This window comes from Pleurodeles waltl, chromosome 9 (assembly GCF_031143425.1).
Source record: "Pleurodeles waltl isolate 20211129_DDA chromosome 9, aPleWal1.hap1.20221129, whole genome shotgun sequence".
NCBI lineage: Eukaryota > Metazoa > Chordata > Amphibia > Caudata > Salamandridae > Pleurodeles > Pleurodeles waltl.
The window spans coordinates 422,574,037-422,591,752 of NC_090448.1; the positions used below are offsets into that span (position 1 = coordinate 422,574,037).

General features: G+C 47.3%; 1 protein-coding gene across 2 annotated transcripts in view; it reads left to right on the top strand.

The window, feature by feature from the left end:
• The window catches only part of LOC138259466 (uncharacterized), a 221,520-nt gene that overhangs the window by 120,764 nt on the left and 83,040 nt on the right, over positions 1–17,716 (top strand). Inside the window, exon 3 of one of the 2 annotated variants that reach the window (XR_011198740.1) lies at positions 11,594–11,740. The gene's annotated coding sequence lies outside the window, so the exon portion shown is untranslated. The remainder of the gene's footprint in view (positions 1–11,593; positions 11,741–17,716) is intronic. The other variant, XR_011198739.1, reaches the window with a different exon arrangement.

A 17,716-nucleotide genomic window follows, 5' to 3' on the forward strand; every position in this document is an offset into this window, starting at 1 on the left:
CATAGCCCATACAACGTGCTCCCTGTGTACTTACCTGTTGGTCTGGAGGACCGTAGAGTAGCGTGTACTGGGGGAGGACCCCGTCCACGAGCTTCTCCAACTCCTGAGCAGTGAAGGCAGGGGCCCTTTCCCAAGACGCAGCAGCCATTGTCTCTTCCAGACCGAGGTCACAGCAGCACTTGCAGTGTAGGTCCTCTGCTGTCAAAAATCATGTATCGAGTGATTGAACAGATAGAAAATGGCGGTGACGTCCGCGGCGGTGACGTCTGCGGCGGTGACGTCCGCGGCGGTGCGTATCATCACCGCCGGCGCTATTCGTCATTGGCTCCTGGGACCCATAGGGTCCAATGTTAACCAATGCAGCATTGTGCCACGGTCTACGACCGCCTACCGCGACGGTGTACAGCGCCAGCGCAGTTACCTCACATCCCATTGTCCCAGTTTAGAGGTCAGGCAGCCGCCATTTCAGGGGCTCACATGGCTTCATTTACTACTGCATCACACATACATAGGCCTACACTCAACACACATACAGGAAGAGTTTTGTATTTGGTGTTGTGTTCTGTGTAGCTGTGGGCACATACCTGAGAATTTGTTGACTCTGTGGTCGCTGTTGTCCTTCTTAGGCACCGTCAGCTGGGACATTTGAGGAGATGGCAGAATCCTCCGGTGTACCGACCGCTGGTGGACGTGTTAACAATGGAGGAGCGACATTTGATTATCACCTACAGGTTTGACCGTGCCACAATCCAGGAACTGTGTACCCAGTTGGAGCCAGACCTGATCTCACCAATCCGCCATCCCACAGGAATACCCCCTGAAGTGCAGGTGCTATCAGTGCTCCATTTCCTTGCAAGTGGATAATTTCAAACAACAGTGGCGATGGCATCAGGGATGTCCCAGTCTATGTTTTCCAACGTGTTGTCCAGAGTGTTGTCTGCCCTGCTGAAACATGTGAGGAGCTACATCGTTTTCCCTCAGGTGGAGGATTTGGCTACAGTTAAAGGTGACTTCTATGCCCTGGGACATATCCCCAACATCATAGGTGCTATTGATGGCACCCATGTAGCTCTGGTCCCCCCCCCGCAGGAGTGAACAGGTGTACAGATGGTATGTTTGGCAGACCAGTACATCTCCCAGGTAAATGCTATGTTCCCTGGCTCAGTGCATGACGCCTACATCCTGCAGAATAGCAGCATCCCGTATGTGATGGGTCAAGTCCAGAGGCACTGTGTGTGGCTATTAGGGGACTCTGGTTACCCCAACCTGCCATGGCTATTGACCCCAGTGAGGAATCCCAGGACCAGGGCAGAGGAACGCTACAATGAGGCCCATGGGCGGACTAGGAGGGTGATTGAACGCACCTTCGGCCTCCTGAAGGCCAGGTTCAGGTGCCTCCATATGACAGGTGGTTCCCTATTCTACTCACCAAGGAAGGTGTGCCAGATCATCATCGCCTGCTCGATGCTTCACAATCTTGCTTTGCGACGCCAGGTGCCTTTTCTGCAGGAGGATAGTCCAGATGACGGTGTTGTGGCTGCTGTGGAGCCTGTGGACAGTGATGAGGAAGAAGACATAGACAACAGGGAGTCAGTCATCCAGCAATATTTCCAGTGACACACAGGTGAGAACAATTTTTTTACTATTACATTCACTTTCACACTTCTACCTCTATCCTGTCTGTCAATTTGAAGCAGTATTTGGTAACTGAGTTGTACATTTCCATTACGGTTTCACAGGTGTGGTTACCAACGTGTGTCATCTGCTTGCATCCTTCATGGACTTGTGATGTGTGACATAGGTATGTTGGCATTACATTTGAAAACGGATTTTGTCACTGTCATAGCTAATACACATTTTCAAAATCACAGACTGACTCCAGATTGTTTAGTGGTTCAAGGGTGTTTATTGAAGTGCTAATTATTGGAGGGGGTGACAAAATGGTGATGGGTGATGGTGGAGGAATGTCCATGGCAGAGTCCAGTCTATTAGTCTCACAGGTGCACTGCCCATATGGGCATAGGAAGTGGAGCTGGGGCAGTTTAAGTATGGACAGGGTGACAAAGTGGGACAGTGGGATGACAATCAGGGTGGTCTCATTTCCTGGCGGGGGTCTTGCCATCTTGCTCTGTCCTGTTCCTGGATCTCAGGGACTGCTTGCGGGGTGGTTCTCCGTCTGCAGGGGTTGGGGTGCTGGTGTGGTGGTACTGTGGCAGGGCGTCCTGTCCACTAGCGCCGGCGGAGGTGGTGGGCAGTTCATCGTCCAGGCTAGTGTCAGGGGCCCCTTGGAGCGCCACGGTGTCCCTCATGGTCTTTTGTATGTCCTTCAGCACCCCTACGATGGTGCCCAGGGCGGAGCTGATGGTTCTGAGCTCCTCCCTGAAGCCCAAATACTGTTCCTCCTCCATGCGCTGGATCTCCTGAAACTTGGCCAGGACTGTTGCCATCGTCTCCTGGGAGTGGTGGTATGCTCCCATGATGGAGGAGAGGGCCTCGTGGAGAGTGGGTTCCCTTGGCCTGTCCGCCCCCTGTCGCCCAGCAGCCCTCCCAGTTCCCCTGTGTTCCTGTGCCCCCGTCCCCTGGACCGTGTGCTCACTACCACTGCCCCCAGGTCCCTGTTGTTGTTGGGGTGGTGGGTTATCCTGGGTTCCCTGTAGTGGTGGACACACAGCTGATTGACGTGTCCTGGGGACGGAGGTATGGGCCCGCTGGGTGGGTGCTGTGCTGGTGTTACCAGAGGGTGGAAGGTCAGTGTTGGGCTGTGCCTGTGCGAGGGGAACTGACTGTCCCGAGGCCCACGATGGTCCGGGCTGGTCATCTGGATCCAGTTGGCCAGAGCTGCTGTCGTCACTGTGGGCCTCTTCTCTGGGTGGGATGGAGATTTCTGGACCCTCCTGTCTGGTTACATTACGTAGTGGTCCTGCAGGGGTATAAGAGCATGATTATTGCATGTGTGTGTGTCATGGTGTGCAATGGGTGGGTGTGCGTGTACCCCAGTGCAAGCATTCCTGTGTGGGGACTTGTGTGATGATGGTTGGGGGGGTGTTATGGATATGTGCAGTGAGCATGCTTTAGTGATGGGTGTCCATGCTTAGTTGTGTCATGCAGGGCTTGGTGTTGGGATGTGTGGTTTGTGTTATTAGTACATTAGTGAGGAGTTGGAGTGATAGGGGAGGGGGTGAGGGTGGGGGTGTGTGATAGCATGCAGGTAGGGTGGGGGATATGATAGTTAAGATTTGACTTACCAGTGTCCATTCCTCCACCGACTCCTCTGAGGCCCTCTGGATGCATGATGGTCAAGACCTGCTTCTCCCATGTTGTTAGTTGTGGGAGAGGAGGTGGGGGTCCGCCGCTAGTCCGCTGAATTGCGATGTTGTGCCTGGAGACCACTGAACGCACCTTCCCCCGTAGGTCGTTCCACCTCTTCCTGATGTCCTCCCGATTTCTTGGATACTGTCCCACAGCGTTGACCCTGTCGACGATTCTTCGCCATAGCTCCATCTTCCTGGCTATGGAGGTGTGCTGCACCTGTGATCCAAATAGCTGTGGCTCTACCCATACGATTTCCTCCACCATGACCCTGAGCTCCTCCTCGGAAAACCTGGGGTGTCTTTGGCGTGACATGGGGTGGTGTAGGTGATGTGTGGGGTGGTGTATGTGTTGATGAGTGTGGTGATGTGTGGTGGTGTGGGGTGTTTTGTGCGTGGATGTTGTATGGGTGATGGTGTTGTGTGCCTCTGTGTGGTGGGGTTGTCTATTGCTGTGCTCTCTGTCTGTCGCCTTCGTCTATAAGTTTTGGTCGTAGGGGTTTGTGGGTGATGTGGGTGTGTGTTTTATATAGTGTTGGGTGTGTGGGAGTGGTGTTTGTATGTGTATCAGGTGTGTGTATTTTGAATTGTCCAATGTGGTGGTGTTTTGGAGATGTGTGTGTATTTTTAGCGCGGCGGTGTGTACCGCCAATGGAATACCGCAGTTGAAAGACCGCTGCGTGGATTTGTGGGTCGTGATAGCATGGCCATGTTTCTGTTGGCGTGACGGTGTCGGTTTTGTTTTCGCCAGTTTATCACTGACCTTTGGTGTGGCGGACTTGTGTGGGTGTCTGAATTTCGGCAGAATCCGAGATGTGGGTCATGATAGCTGTGGCGGAATTCCGCAGCCGCAGCGGTGTGTTGGCGGTCTTCTGCACGGCGGTAAGCGGCTTTTACCGCCAATGTTGTAATGAGGTCCTATATCATCTAGATTTTCTACTCTTAGTCACCAGGTTTGTACACGAGGGTGCTCTCTGTGGTATGCTATTGATAACAGTAGAGGGTTCTGATCAGACAGTGTCCTGCACAAATACTCAGGACGACTGTGCAGTACTGTGGACAGCAGGTGTAGTCAGGAATGTATCTAATCTAACATAAAGGTCATGTACCCCCCAATAGAAGGAATAATTCCTCTCCCCGGGGTGCATTTTTCTCCAAGAGTCTACTAAGCCCCAATTATTTTGCCAGTTTCGGAATGATTTGGCTGCTCGTGTTACAGGGCAGTTACTCAGAGGAGGGTGTGATCTGTCATGGATAGTGTCTGCTACACAATTGTAGTCTCCTCCCAGTATTCTTTTTTGTGTCAGAAATGGGGCCATAATCCCTGAAAGCTTAGTGAGGAAGGTCCCTTGGTCACAGTTGGGTGCATATATTCCTACTATTGTAAGGTTCTGGCCTGCCAATTTTCCGGACACTAGGACATAACGTCCATCTGGGTCAAACAGTTCTGTTGTAGCCCAAAGAGGTACCCCTGGACGAACCCATATCAGAACCCCCCTAGTAAATGTGAAATAAGCTGTAGCATATAGTTGGCTGGGCCATTGTCTCTTAAGCGCATCATGCCCTCGGGCTCTAAAATGAGTTTCCTGAACAGATGCCATGTGTCTCTGTCTCCTCTTTAGTTATGAGTGTACCTTGTACCTTTTTGCCGTGCTATTAATTCCCCTTACATGCCAGTTTATAAAATTATAAGTTAGGGAGGATGATATGGGGACAATGGAATATATAGGGCCAGGGACATCCAGGGCACGGTGTGAAGGAGACTTCTATCTCGGTCTTGATGTAGTTAGATCATGTAGAAACAGCAGTGAGTGTGTTGGCATAAGTGTAAAACATTTGCAGCTCTTGCAAGGCTTGGCTGTGTGTTGGAGCCACATTGCTCTTTTCTCTTACCGCTCTCCATTCTGTATTTTTTGCGCTTTGGATCTGGTTTATCCAGATCTATGGAGGCTCTCATGTGAGTTGAGTACAGCCATTGCAAGAGTTGTTAGGGGGTTGTAAAAAATAGCGTCTTGCCATCATGCGTTACTCAGAGCTTTGCTGGAAATAACAAGGCATATTGTATTCCCAATGATTTCTGCCTCTTTTTTGCCTCATGTAGGAGGCTCTCTGCTTCTGGACGTCCTTGGTAATATCATTCCAAGGTTATTTTCTACCAGAATTTCAGTTTTCGGTCATGCTTGGGATAAAATATAGTCTCGGTCCTTGAAGTACAAGAGTGTGGCTATTACCAGCCGGGGAAGTGTGCCCAGCGGAGGTGGTTGGGATGGCACCCTGTAGGCATGCTCAAGCGCTTAGTAGGGAAGAAGACCCTCATGGGCAACGTTGTCGTGGATTCACTGCTCTAGAAAATCTGTCATTTCTGCTCCCGTCCCTTCAATTCTTTCAGGCAAGCCGATAATTCTAATATTGCTCCTCCTAGATCTGTTTTCTGAGCCTTCTGCTCGAGCCTCCAGCGATTTCACTTTGCCCTCCAATGCGCACACACGTGCTCTCTAATTTGGTGGACCTCTGACAGTAGGCACTCCAGGGTGCGCTCTGCAGAGCAGACGCGGTCTGTTAGCCTTCTGTGATCATCTTGCAGTATCCCCAGATCTGTCGCTATCGTATCAATTTTAAGTTCTAGTGCCTCCCTGGAGGCGGCTATGGCCTGCAATATGGTGTCCAATGTTGTTGGACACTGCGGCTGACCAGTGCAAGTGTGCAAAGAGGGGCTTGCATCTGTGAAGTCCGGCGAACACAGCCCTTTTGAACCCCTCACTCTATACCTTCTTTCTTCTTCAATGATTTGCCCATGATGTAGGGGAGGTACGGTGTTGCAGCGCTTCGCTGAGTTAGGTGTGGTGAGTAGCGAGCTTCAATGTGTGCTATACACTTCACTGTCTCATCTACCCTGAGCACATTCACTCTTGGCGGAGTCCCCTCGCTCCAGCCCAGAGCGCTCGGTCCACCCAGCGACAATCAGTATGGCAGCAGCAACAGAGCCGGAGAAGTCTACCAGAACAGCGCTAAGAGGGGCCGCCAGCCAGCAGTTATGTCGTATTTCGGTGTCCCTGTGCACTTCACACCACCCAGCTTGCACCACTCTACTACAGTTGCCTCCCACCCCGTTGCTCATTTAGATTTAATCCTGAGAAGGCGGAATCTCTGTCCACCAGAGCACGGGGTCCACCGCTGCCCTGTAGCTGTCCTTGCACGATTACTTCTGCATTGGGGGCCAGCCATGCCCGCTACAGAGTCACACCACCTTCACTCCCTCTGCCGACCATCAAATCAGTTGGGCTTCGCACCTCCCCCTCTGCACTCTGTCCTGGCTCACCTCCGGCGTCCTCTGGTCTGGGCAGTTTTTCCCGGGCTGTGCTGAGCCTCCTCCAGGTAGTTTGCTATTCCAGTAGGCCCACAGCTCCCTTCAAACAGCGCCTGGATAATACTCCAAGGAGGCGAAATCCAGCCAGCAGGTCCCGCCTCAGGCCGCCAGCTCTAAGGTGCCTGTCCTCCTCTGTGTTATGTTGCACAGTTCTCAGGGGGCTCTCCGAGGAGGGGGTGCTCACTTTTGGGCCCCCTCCTACCAGGCACCCACTGGCTTGCTGTCTGCCGGGGACTCCACAGTTGGGTGCCGCCATTTTGTGGCCGGGTGCACCTCTCGCCCCAGCTCGCAACACGCTTCACCCTGGGCCGGAGCCATGCCGCCACTTCACCAATTACCCAGGTGGTACGTCCTCAGCCCTCCGGGACCTTCAGTACCGGGCAGGAAAGCAAGATTTGTAGTGAACTGCGGAGGTCCGCCGGGAGAGCCGCGATTTGCGTGCTACTCCATTAGCGTCGGGCCACGCTCCCCCAACCCAGCTCATCGTTTGAAACTGTTTCACGAAGTAAAAATACAACAACTCCTCTTCTAAAGGAGCCAGTGATCTGCAGCCATGGCCTGGGGTGTCACATGTGGGAGGTTAGCGTGACAAGCGGTCTCAGTGCAAAAAAGTATAACCCAAGATTAGCATTATAACACTTACTGTTACCAAAAACAAGGCACTAAATCACACATGCTTGCATCCACACCTACTGTGTGACGAATGGGGAAAGGGTGGGATCTATGCCTGTTAATGGCTGCCCTCACGCAGGAATGAAGACTCTGACGCCCAAAATCATGATGATAAAAGCATCACTGGCCTATAGTGGATACTGCCAAAAACCGTAATGGAAATGAAGGGCTTTAGAGCAGTCAGCCGTGCATCACACAGTAGAAGGTTGAGTTACTGCCTGGCTTAACGTCTCATGCTTTAAAGTAAGGCAGGGCAGGCAGGCTGGGACACACAGACTAGACTTAAATGCATTGATTTCTTTAGAGATACGATCGTATCTCCAAAAAAATTGATCTTTTTAATGTTTTTTGTATGAATGTGTAGGAATTTCAGAGTTAGCCCTGAAAAAGAAACCACCCCTGCTCTTCACTTTAAAGCCTCAGCCTGTAGCACATTCTTTTTAGGATTGCTTGTACTTTTATGTAATTTCTCCAGTCTTTTCTATTTAATTTACATCCAATCTTCAGATTTGGTATAAAAGGTATAGCCTCTGTTCTTATGGATACAAGAGCTCCTGAAATTGTGCCATGGTTCATGCTTCGTAGATTACGGAAGGCAAACAAGGTCTGTAGAGTACGGAAGGCAAACAAGGTCTGTAGAGTACGGAAGGCAAACAAGGTCTGTAGAGTACGGAAGGCAAACAAGGTCTCATTGTGCCAGGCCTGCATGACAAAAAGCAGTTGACTCGCAACTCTTTCTTTGGGTTACTCTTCTGCTCTTTGATATATCGAGTTGCAAAGCTAGCAGAATCATTTACATTTAAACTACAGGACTTTATTTAGGTAGCTCCTCCTTCTACAGTAGTGGCAGCTTTGTTTCAAGCAGTTCTGTCTTGGTGGAACTGGAAAGAATAGCCCTGTAAAGTAAAGTGCTGCTTGAAAGTTCTGCAGCAAGCTTTTGAGGAGACTTCATTCCTTGTTCACGCGCTAGTGTCCCAGTGACAGAAGGATGACTCATTCATTGCGGAGCCTCCTGTTCAGATAGCTAATACAGCCTTTCCAACAGGGAATTTTGAATCTTACAGATATGCTCTTTTTTTGTTAATTTCTCAGGGAAGATATCAGCAAAGGTCAGCGCGTACCATATAGATCTTGCGGGGAGACCAAATATGCTGTTTGCTGCACATGCATGAATCTTGCTGGTGGTAGAGGCAAGTTCAGAGCACTCCCAATAATATCAGTATTAGCTTGTCATTATAACTATGCTCCTGGAGATTAGACTTTTTGCTACTTACCCTGAAGATAATAACCTAGTTCACATTGTGACTGTGGTTGGCCTGTGTCAAACCTCATGGCAGGTCCCTGGTGGTTCTGTTGGTGTACATCAACAGATCGGAGTACAGCAGTTTCTGAATAGATACTCAATTCGTTTCCAAGAAGCAATTGTATGGTTTTATTCAGGGTTTATTTATTGTTGGTTTCAAAAGACTATCATTAGGAATGGAGTAGCAGTAACACCGTAAACAGCCAACGTATTTTTTCTCAAAAAGACTTTTTGAAGGCTGTGTGTGTCAGTTATAGTTGGGAGTATTTGTTCAGTGTTGAAGTGACTGGTCTAAGGAATAATGATACTCCTTTACAGATGCTTATACATGATAAGCTGTTAGCCGTTAGGGGAGTCAGATTGGGTCTTGAGAGCCCCCTGTTATGCTTCATCATATTGAGGCCACATACATCTCTGAAACTCATCCTACGCCTCACATATAGATTTAACTACAGCCAGGACTCTAACAATCATGCACTCTGTAAAAGGAAGCCCAGGAACCCTCACAGTAACCAAAGAGCTTCGTAGCCTTGCCACAGGTATGAGGTGCTATATAAATTCTAGAAATTCTACGTTGCAGTTTGTTGGTGCAGCATGAATGCTCTTATCCTAACCTAGTAAAGTGAATTGGATTCGTCTGCTTTGCGGGATCGCTCGTTCTGTGCTACTGGCATGGATGGGATGTGAGTAAATACTAATACATTATTATCTATTCTGACTTTTGATGAGGTTTATCAAGAGTGTTATCCAGTGCAGTGACTACCTCCCGAAGCTACACTTGATACCGTGGCCTTTACTGATGTGTACACTAAGCTCTACACAGTTATTACGTGTACTGATGCAAATTATGAACTGTTTCTTCTGTGTCATGAATGCGGTTCAAACAACCATTGGTAAATCCAATAAGTTTGACATTTCTATAGTTAATGCAGATTAATGGATGGATGAGTGGGCTCGTGGATAATTGAGTGAGTGCGTGGAGCGATGTTTGGATGGGTGAGATAATGAGCGTATGAATGAATGAATGGCTAGATTGGCGAGTGCCTGAGTAGAAGAAGTCTGCAAAGACAATGTGGGTGAGTTTTGCGGGAGAAAGAGCAGTATAGGGTGTGGGAAAGTAAACGGATTTGTGGATGGATGGTGAGCCAGTGCATAGATGGTTGCAGTACTGTACTGTCACTTGTTAGTGGTACCAGTAGAGAAGGAAAGGACTGTGCACATATGAAAATCCTCTGGGGCCTGAGCAGCGGTTGATAAAGCCAGTATCTTTCCCACAACTCGTAAGCACCAAACAGGGGACTGGATCACAAAGCACGTCACAAGAACCCTTCCATGTCATCCTGTAAGCTTTTAAAGCATGGTGGATACAGAAGGAGAACATTGCTGTATAAAACATCCATAAAGATGCCTGCGAGAGGAGGGACTTGACCTTAACAGAAATATGTTGAGACGTTACTCGACTTTCTTTGCCTGGAGGCAGTGATGCTTTGTGTTAGTAGGACACCCTTCCACAGAAGAAGCCTAGCCAAGAAGCTGTTTAGCTGTGGTCTCTGCTTCTCTGCCCCATAAGAGGAACCCTTTGTCCCAGGAGCAGCAGCGAAAGAAAGGACCAACAGATAAAATGACAAACTCGTTTAAAAAGAACAAAAAAACATTAATCAAGGTTCCTAACATTGCAGCTGCCTAAGACCCCAAACAAGTGGTGACCCTACCTACTATGTGATTTTAGCGTCTGTGAACACCTATAGCCAGTGTGCTTATCCAGAACCCGCTCAAACTAGTCTCTTCTCCGCTGAAGAGATAGCAGTTTTGATTCTACAGTGAAGGGAATAGTAGGCGAGAGTAAGATTTAACGTGCAAGCTTGTGACGATGACGGAGGCTCAGTACGGCGATTATGTGCTTATCGGAAGCTACTGTTTCATAAAAGCTCGTCCAAAAGAGCTTTTCCGCAGCTTGAAGGAGGGATGGACTTTTTCTTCGTTGGAAATGGTAAACAAGCACAACTCTCTTAAAAAATAAGTCGAAAACAAACCTTTCTCCCAATCACGCTTCAAGGGTTTGATTGAAAGAACAATTCTTATGTTATCAAGAAGGCTTGCATGCAGATTGTTTGTTGTGGGTAACAGTGCATAAATAAGAGAGCGAGTTGGATGTGTGTTTAAGTGCACTTGTGAGTATTTCCCAGATGTAAAAGCTCCTTATGTATTGGAGGCGAAAGGAAGCTCTCAAATAGCAAATAAAAAGACAATAAGAAAATGGCTATAGAAGGCTACTGGCAAAGCCCCTTACTGTATGCATATATCATGTATGTATAAATTATGTGTCGAGTGGAGTATGTTAGCCATAAGTATCTCAGGCAACATTAGATGTCAAACTAAAAAGGAGAGTGAGCACCCTTTTCCCTTCATTTCACGTGTCAAGAATGATATCGTAGAAGTATTTCCCCTGTGAGAGTTCATGAAACTATGTATTGATTTCCACATTTTTTACGTGTGTATACCTCCAAGAAGGACTTCTTTGACATATAAGACATTGATGCGCTTAACCTTAGCCTGCACATAAAAGAAGACTTTAACCCTGTTCTGACTAGGCCTCTTCCCTTTGGTAATGCTAGTAGCCGTAGGAACTCCACTTCGTCTTTTTTCAGGGCATGTTCTACATAGCTGTGCGTAGGTGTTATCTGTGTAACTTATTTGTGTTTATCTACCTATGTATGCATTTTTTAAAGTAGAAGATTGCTATGCAGTCTGTGGTAGTAGAAAGAGGGTGTGAGGTAGTAGCGCTTCCAGTGAGCCCTAATCATTGGGCCATTTATCTCTTGCTTAAATATACCATGTCTAGTTTTATAACAAATGTAAGTCACAGCTCCCCACTAGGTGGTTATGGACTCAGCTTGATTCTTCTGAGCCTTGGAAGTAATCCTCTTATACTGTCTTCCATAGGAAATTCGCGTTCTTCTCAGAGTTATCAGGTCACTGCTGGGGTGGAGACCTGCGGGGGCAGTGACCATCAGTTGCCCACGGTCGGATGTACGATGACGGATGGCCATGCTGGTTTACTTGTGAAAATGTCACATCTATTGAGGCAAGGCAAGTTTAATATTTCGCTCATTAGTCCGTTGTAAATTCTTTCAATTTTACATTGTCTGACATTTATCTTATTTACTTGTTTGCATTCGTCATAGTTGTAATGACACCTTCCTACCCTTTTCAGTTCTAAATATGCCCTAACAGTCCCCAGTTTTGTATCTTTTAACAGGGGTCGAGCTGTTTGATCGCCTCGCTCTGGTTGCAAGGCTTTAATCGTACTCTTTTGAAAGTGTTCAGTTTGTGTTTTTTGACAAATTGTCTGTCTCCTGACCCAGTGCCGTCTTTCCTGCTTTCCTTGCGTTGTGTTCGTCATATTGCCATTCTCTAACATAATATCATGTTTTCTTTTTCTAACTTGTCACTTCTTCCTTTTTGCCTTACCTCTTAATACTTGCTACTACCAAAACATAACCTTACTAAAAGTACGTCCTCCTGCAGCTTTGTTAACTCATAGGGCCACCTCATTACAACTTAGTGAAATACTCAACCAAATAACACTTCAAAGTGCCATACCCCCATTACTGTTGAAACATGGGTTGGAAGCATACAAATTCAGTTTTTAGGTCATAGCCTTACAGACAGCAGAGTTGTCTGGTTTGCTAAAGACTTCTTGGGGACTTTCAAACAGTTGACCTAGGAATGCGTTCTGTCCGTTGCTTACCATTGGCTTTGTAACTCACATTTTCTTGCTTTCCATTTGCTGGCTTTATTTGTTTAAGGCTGGCCAGCTTGAATTTGGTCCTTCCCCTGCAAAAACCTTATTCACAGATTCCTTCCAAGTTCTCCCTTTTAGCAAACAGGGCTGTGAATCTTATTCGTATATCATCACATTTGCTGTGCTTTCAAAGACTGAGGTCAAACTCCAGGGGCTGTCTTCTGAGGGCGCTGTGGGGTATATCACCTAATCTGATTGGTTGTCTCTCAAGCAATTCATATAGGGCCTGTATGCAGGGACCAATGTGGTTGTGGCGGGGCAATCAGGCTGATGAGTATAATTCCCTGCACATGTGTTGGATGGAGTTTAATTCGATACGGGTGCAGAGCAGAGCCAGACAGGACTTTATTCCCGTGGGCATTTCTCAAGTGTGCTGGAGCCATTGGAGTCTCGTTTTGAAAAATACAGTGCTGCTTTTGATGCCGCTGTCTTTCCCCCCAGCTTCCCGAGGTTCATGGGGAGGCTTCAAGAGAGAGTGACATAGACATAGGGGGGGAAATGTGAGGGGGGGTTAAAGAGAAAGCGATCTGAGAGGCAGCAGAGAGAGAGGAAAGTAGGAGAGAGAATGAATGAATGGATGGATGGATGGATGGAAGGAAATAGAGAGATTGGAGACAAAGGGGGAGGGGACAGTTAGAGCATTTTGCCAGGGCTGCATTTGGTTCCCAAGTCCAACCCCGGTATGGATCCTACTACATGGGCCTCCGAAGTTGAACTCCTTGGATTTTTCCTCTTATACTGGTGGCAGTAAGTCTGACCTTTTCACACTCCAGCAATAATTTGTAGAAGATGCTAGTTGGAAGGAGAAGTTAATGTTAGAGAATTAAAAGACCAACCTTGAAAAGTATATATTTAACTTTGAACCACTAAGACAGGTTGGTAAATTTGTGATGGATTAATTGTCATGGCTATTGAGGAGAGAAAATTAAATATCAAGCAAAGACATGTTTTAATTCAGGGACTATCAATGTCCGAAAAAATCAGCTTAAGGAAAATCTTGAATAATGTTAAAAATGGGATGCCAACATCCCAGCCAACACTTTGCTTTTGATGGATTTTAATCTATTCCCCAGGGGAAGAGCTGGAAGGTGACCACGCTGGTCCTCTCTCCTTGGTGCTCTGAGCACTGATCCTGATTCGTAAATTTAGATGTCCTCTTCTCGCGCCTTATTCAAGCAAGTACAAGTATGGTTTAGAATTGGCAAAAAGTCTGCCCCGGATGATACCTAGAGGCGGTGCTGGGGGAAAACACTGTTTTGGCGAGGAGGACATGATACAACGATGTTGGGCACCCAACAAAGTGCATTGATTGTGAGGGGAGTGCCAGGGGTCAAGATAACAGTCAGTGAGAGAGACGGGTGGTTCTCTGGCTGAACCCCAACATGACCAAGACAGTGCTTTTGCCACTGGCTGAACTGGGGCTGATAAGAAATTAGTCTAAGCATGACACGTTCAGGGTGATGGAAGCATGATGAGATAATCCCTGGAAGGAAGGTTGGAACCCAGCAGGCCTAGAGGCCTCCTGCTGCGAGATGACAGCAGCGGGAATGACATTGCAATTGATATAAAGGGAGCAAGGAAAGAGAACAACAATTTCTTCAAACCATCTACACCGAGGAAGAGGAGTCAGGTAGAGGAGGACCATTGTATGGCCGCAGCCAGAGGTGATTCAGAGACCAAGAGGACAAGTGATTGCAGCCCTCAACAAAATTCTGTGCAAAGTGGCTTCAGCGGGAAACACAGTGGTAGCTGTTGAACCGTGCCAAAAATGGGGTGGGGTAGAATATCCAATAGGGAGGTGTTGGTAAGGCAGCTTGGATCTGGTCACAGATAAAAGGTGGGATTATCAGCATTGAGGAAGAGTGGGAAGTCGTAGAGAATACACAATGTGGAGCCCAAATAAGGATTTTGGTATTTTCTCTGATGGGAACTGATGCATCTGTCACTGAGATGATAGAGCTATTTTTGAAGGAGCACATTCTTCTTTCCAAACACAATGACAGTGAAATGGTAAGGAAGGTTTACAAGTGTAACTGAAAATCTATGGTTGAAACAAAGAAGCGATCCGGTGGGACAGTTAATGTAGTGTTAAGAGATCCATATCTCTGTCACAAAGTTTTGCAAGTGGCTTCACGTTTGGCGCAGACCTTGAAGGTGAATGGTAATCACATCCTGCTCTTTACTGACCTGTGTTCAGCAACACAAATGAAGCACGAAGAACTGCAGATGTGTGGAGAAAGTTGTGGGACCTGGGGGAGGGGTCAGGAGGGGAAACTGCTTTCATTGGTACCTTATTTACTTTTGCTTACTATCCCTTCTTCAGTATCGTCCATCAACCAGGGCTCTCCAGCCATCTCCGTCTTGGGCTTCTCTTTCAGTCTGACTCCAGGTGTAACTCATCTCCTTACAGTCGGCCTCGAGGCCTTGACACCAGGGATTTCTTGGCCTTCCTCTGTCCTTCTCCCTTGAAGGTTCTAGGTCGGGAATTGCCTGGTGGCGTTTGCTGTGGACTTGAGGTGGGTGTGACCTATCCAGCCCCAGCATCTTTTCATGATTTCTTAATGAGCTGGAAAATCTGCTGAAATATATCATTGTTGCTGATGGTGTTTGGCCAGCAAATTTGGAGGATTTTCCTCAGGTGTTGATGAGGTGTCTGCATTTTGTTGGTGGAGACTACTGTTATCCTACAAACGTCTTCTCCATGCAGAAAAAAATAATTTTACGTTGGTGTTAAAAAGCCTGATCTTGGTTTGCAGCGTTAGGTCCTTCAAGTGCCAGATCTTCTTTAGCTGAATGAAGGCAACCCTTGCTTTGTCTATACTTGCTTTGACGTTGGCATCTGTACAGCCCTGCTTGTCTGTGACACTGCCCAGGTAGATGAAGGCCTAAACCTCTTCCAGTTCATCGCCTGTAAGAATGACTGCTGTTGTGCTGGCCATGTATGCCTCCACATACTTGGTTTTCACCTGTGGATGTTGAGGCCAAGTTGTGCTGATGTGCCTGTCACATTGTCAGTCGTCTCTTGTATCTGCAAATGGGATTTTTGAGAGTAGAGCCAGGTCGTCTGCAAAATCCAGGTCAGTGGATACCATTTCTTCTAATTGCTGTGTATGTCTTCATGATTGCCTGTGGCCAGCAGGAAGGGAAGAGGTGAGAGCAGAAACCCTGGCGGACTACGGTCCTCACTTGGAAGGATTCAGTGAGTCGTCCTCTCTGGATTATCTTGGAAGTCATTCCCTCAAAGAGTTCCTGATGATTCATCTGAGTTTCTCTGGTACACTGTAGTGGCAAATGAGTTTCCAAAGGGTCTGTGTCCACGGTGTTGAATGCCTTCTAATAGTATATGAACTTGACATAGAGGGGGGAGCTCCATTCCATCAACTGCTCGATGATGATGCGCAGTGTTGCAATCTGGTCTTTGCAGGATCTCTTTGCGGAAGCCAGCTTGCTGGTCCTGCAACTGAATGTCGACTTGTTCTTTCATTCTGTTCAGGATGAGACTGTTGACCACTTTGCCTGGATTTGATAGAAGAGTTGTCCCTCTGTAGTGTGAGCAGTTACTCAAGCCTCCTTTCTTGGAGAGCTTGATGATAAATCCCTCCTTCCAGTCTGATGGCACCCTTCCCTCTTCCCAGGTCCTTCCAAACATGGGAGGGAGCATGCCTACTGACGTTTCAGTGCCTGCCTTCATTAGCTCTGCAGGAATGCTGTCAGGTCCTGCTGCCTTCCCATTTCTCAGATCTTTAATGGCTTGCTGTATTTCTTCCTTGGTTGGTCTGCTGCAGTTGATTGGCAAGTCCTTGTCAGCTAGCTATATGTCTGGTTGGGATTGAGGCACAGGCTAGCTCAGCAGTTCTTAAAAGTGGACCATCCGTCTTCGATGTTGATCTTCGTTACCCATGAGTGTCTTCCCAGCTTTGTCTTTAACAGTTATTCCTGGCTTACTGTATCTGCTGGAGAGTGTCCCTGATGTGCCGTAGAGTTCTTTAAGTTTCTATGGTTTGCTGCTTCCTGGGCTTCTGTAGCAAGTCCATGGATGAATCTTCGCTTGTCTGCTCTTAAGCTTCTCTTTGCCTTCTTGGTGGTTTTGGTGTATTCACCTTGAGCGTTTGCATTTTTTGCACTTGTTTGTGGTGGAGATCCATTGTTTATGCTGGTGTTTCTCATGACCCAGTACCTCCTAGCAGGTTGATGTCACTGTTTTTTTTTTTTTCTCCCACTGACTTTCTGTTGGGTCTCTGTCCCCCTCTAGCTCTTACAGGAATTGAAACTTAGTAGTGAGGGTGACTGAGTATTCACCCTGTTTCAATGTCTCTTTGAGGAAGGTGGTGTTATATCGCTGGCATTGGTTTGTCGGTTCCGTCCATGCTTTCTTCAACTTTAGCTTTAGCCTAGCTATGACAAGGTGATGGTCTGACTCAATGTTGCCTCCACTCATCACTCTTACTTCCTGCAGGTACCTCCGGAATGTCTTGGCAGTGCAGACATGGATGATCTGATTCTCTGTTGAATGCCTTGTTTATGGGAATACACTACTGCTGTGGTTCCCAGCCTGTGATACGGGGACTCCTAGGTGTCCGTGAAGCCTCCTCAGGGGGGCCATGACTGCTTAGAAAATTAACTAATATTAACAGATTAACTGGTTCTGTGCCGGGGACGTAATGGTTCTTTGTGATGCGAAATTGTGCAATTTAATTAATTAATAAAGATGTTTTATCTCTGTTGTTCTTTGTTTTCCATTTGGTGATGCTCTATAAAATAAATGGAAGACTTGAATCTATTGCCAAAAAGTAAACCAAAGATCTACAAGGACAGAAATGAGCCATACTGGCTTATTCCCATGTTCATAGAGCTTTTGTCTTGAAAAAATACAACAGGATGTTTACACACATTCTAGGACTATAGGGCTAATCCAAGTAGCTTCTTGGTGTAACTGCTGAGAGTAAAGCAAACTTCACCCCGTCAAACCTAGAGCTGAGTATAGCTATGTATAGTGTAAATAACCCGGACAATGCATAGTTCTTAATAAAGCAAGCATTGGCAAAGCCAGTAGGTCTCAGCCATGCGAGAGCTATTGGCTTTGTTAATGCCGATGCTCGACTGCCTTGGAGCAACTTTACTTTTGTACCATGAAGCACAACATAGCTTGGTGGGTTGGCGCATCTGCTGCAAAAATATATATGCAGCATGAAGGACGCCATTGGGATGGTTCTGTTGCTTGTTCCTGCATGGCACAACATCTTTAGTGGAGAATAAAATAC